The sequence below is a fragment of the Gossypium arboreum genome, chromosome 2, assembly GCF_025698485.1.
Source record: "Gossypium arboreum isolate Shixiya-1 chromosome 2, ASM2569848v2, whole genome shotgun sequence".
NCBI classification, from domain to species: domain Eukaryota; kingdom Viridiplantae; phylum Streptophyta; class Magnoliopsida; order Malvales; family Malvaceae; genus Gossypium; species Gossypium arboreum.
This window is the reverse complement of record NC_069071.1, coordinates 108,799,044-108,802,462: the sequence shown is the minus strand read 5'-3', so window position 1 is coordinate 108,802,462 and position 3,419 is coordinate 108,799,044. Positions and strand designations below refer to the sequence as shown.

The 3,419-nt window shown below is 35.9% G+C and overlaps 1 non-coding gene across 1 annotated transcript; it reads right to left on the bottom strand.

Annotated features, from left to right (window-relative positions):
- Positions 1–1,598: 1,598 nt before the first annotated feature.
- LOC128289515 (small nucleolar RNA R71) lies at positions 1,599–1,705 on the bottom strand. Its single transcript, XR_008279161.1, has one exon. It is a non-coding gene; the product is annotated as a small nucleolar RNA R71 (small nucleolar RNA).
- Positions 1,706–3,419: the final 1,714 nt, after the last annotated feature.

The following is a 3,419-nucleotide window of genomic DNA, read 5'->3' as shown; positions in this document are numbered from 1 at the left end:
CTTAGAAGCTAGATTCATCATCAAGACTGAAGATCTCCCCTCAATTTCCCTTCAGGAGTTTTGGGTTTTTCTTTATGTTTTGTATTCATTATTCTTCTGAGATGTTTGCCTTTTTAGTTATGAACTAAATCCCCTAAATACCTAAGGGGAATGAAACCTAAGACGAATCTTGTTATTATTTTCTGAATTGTATGATAAATATTTGACTTGTTCTTAATTATGTGTTCTTAATTCTTGTTTTGATATTCCAGGATATTGATTCAAGTTAAGCTCTTATTTAGAGGAGGAATAGACCCTGTCTAAGAGTACAATTGTCATAATTAAGCGGAGTTGATTACGCGCCTAGAGATAGGGTGACAAGATTTTGCCAAATTAGGGTGAAACCTAATAAGGGGATCTATAGATCGAGTTAATGTAACCCTAGGGTGTTAATTAGAGAAAAGTCTCAATTATTAAATCTAGGGATTAGACGTTATTAGTCTTGAATAGGGATAATAACATAACTTAGGGATCTCTACGGAACAAGTTAAATGAATAAATCGTCCGATTCGGAGTCAGAATAACAAGTGAAATCTAGGTGGATTTTTCCTTAGGTATTGTCTTAATTCAATCGTTTTTCCAAAAGTAATTCCCAATTCTATTTTCTGTGAATTCTTAGTTTAGTTAATTAGGTAGTTAAAACAAACCCCATTATTCTTAGGCTAGATAATAAAAAGACAGTCATTACTAGTACTTTTAGTTCCTTTGGGTTCGACAATCCGGTCTTACTAAAACTATACTACTGTTCGATAGGTACACTTGCTTACATTGTGATAATAGTTAGTTTCAAGAACGATTAATTATAAATTTATAAAACTTATCACACAAAATCGCAATCAAGTTTTTGGCGCCGTTGCCGAGGAACTAAGATATTAGAACCACTCAATTTTTATTACTTTAGCCATTTACTTTTCTTGCAAGTTAATTTTATTTTATTTTTATTATTATTTATTAATTTACTTTTTCTTTCTCTTGGCAGGTTTTTATAGTTTATGACTAGAAGAAACCCGTCAGGACCACAACCTTTTGACGAAGAGATCGATCGCACAATTCGCAGAAACCAAATAGAAATAAGATGAAGCTTAAGATACACAGAGAACGAGCAAGAGGACGTTACTTCAACCACAATCGAGGAGATGGTTGAAAACCAAGAAAATCCACTACCTCCTGCGATTGCTCAGAATCCTGCTCCGCGCACTATGTATGATTACGCTAAACCTAATTTAATAGGAATTGAGTCAAGTATAGTTAGACATGCTATTGCTGCAAATAATTTTGAACTGAAACCTAACACAATTCAAATGATACAACAGTTTGTTCAATTTGATGGTTTTCAGGACGAGGATCCCAACGCTCACTTGGCAAATTTCCTAGAATTTTGCGATACATTTAAAATCAATGGTGTTTCTGATGATGCCATACGTCTTCGGTTGTTTCCCTTTTCGTTAAGGAATAAGGCTAAATAGTGGTTGAACTCGTTACCACAAGGGTCAATCACTACTTGGGAACAAATGATCGAAAAATTTTTATCAAAATATTTTCCACCGGCTAAAACAGCCAAATTACGTAATGATATCTTTTCGTTTGTGCAGATGGATTTAGAAACACTCTACGATGCATGGAAGAGATACAAGGACCTTTTGAGAAGGTGCCCTCACCATGGGTTACCGCTTTGGCTACAGGTTCAAACGTTCCATAATGGCCTGAATCCTTCGACTCGGCAGATGATTGATGCAGCTGCTGGAGGAACTATCAATAATAAGATACCTGAGGTGGCCTATAAATTTATTGAGGAGATGTCACTGAATAACTATCAGTGGCAAGTCATGAGGACTAAGCCAACTAAAACAGTAGGCGTTTATAGCCTCGATGCGATTACTATGCTATCTAACCAATTAGAACTCTTAAATAAAAAGATTGACGGTTTGTGTGGTTTTGCTTAGGTACATCCAGTGATGAGGTGCGATTCGAATGGAGGCGGAGCATGCACAGAATATCAACCCTTCAACCCTAGCATCGAGGAGGAACAATTCCAGCATATGGGTAACAATAACTCTAGATCCCAAAATAACCCATATAGCAATACTTATAATGTAGGTTGGAGGAACCACCCAAATTTCTCCTGGGGTGGTCAAGGGAATCAAAGGCTACAGAATCCTTCGGGTTTTCAACAACCACCCTATCAACAGGAAAAGAAACCAAACCTTGAAGAGATGCTATCTAAATTTATCTCGGTGTCAGAAACTCATTTCCAGAACACTGAGACAGCACTTAAAAATCAACAAGCGTCGATTCAAGGGCTAGAAAATCAGATTGGCCAGCTGTCCAAACTAATCTCCGAACGACCATAAGGTCGCTTGCCAAGTAATACTAAACCCAACCCAAGGGAACAACTTAACGCAACTAATGTTCACGATGAAGAAGGATTTGTTGAGCTTGAGCCAGAACCAAGGCAAGAAATTGTGGTGAGCAGAGGTCAAGGTGAGGTAGGTCATGATAAAAATAAACCAGTGAATGTCGAATATAAACCTCGTGTGCCATACCCCAACGCGACAAGGAAAGACCGCTCAGATGAACAATTTGGTAAATTCCTTAAACTCTTAAAAAATTACATATTAACTTACCGTTTATTGATGCTCTATCACAGATGCCAAACGCAATGAAATTTTTAAAAGAGCTCTTAGCAAATAAGCGAAAATTGGACGAGGCATCGCATGTGGAGCTAAACGCAGTTTGCTCAGCTATTCTGCAGAATAAGCTACCCAAAAATTAAAGGATCCAGAGAGTTTTACAATTCCTTGCTTAATTGGTAGTTTAGATGTTAATAATGCATTAGCTGATTTAGGGGCTAGTATTAACATCATGCCTTACAAGATGATTAAACAACTAGGTCTTGGGAAACCTAAACAGATTAGGATGAGCATTCAATTAGCAGATAAAACTATAAGTTTCCTAGGGGTATTATTGAAGATGTGCTAGTTAAAATCGATAAATTTATATTTCTCGTTGACTTCGTTGTTTTAGACATAAAGGAGGATAGCAACACTCTTTTGATTTTAAGAAGGCCCTTTTTAGCAACTACTAAAACGATATAATCTTTGATGCCCAACCTCTCTCCCTTAGCGTTTGTTTCTTTTCACTTTCTATTTTACTTATTTCTAATGCTTATTATAAAGATAAACTTTATTTTTCTCATACTATTTTCATTTTGCTCATTATTATTATTTAATTTGCATTCTTAGGATATTTATCATAAATTTTATGTTGAATCGAGTTGTTAGGAAAACCTCATTCTATTGTCATACCCATGCCATTACTATGCTTATTTTCATGCTATTACCATGCTAATGTCACGAAATTATGCTATCAAATTGTTTTTG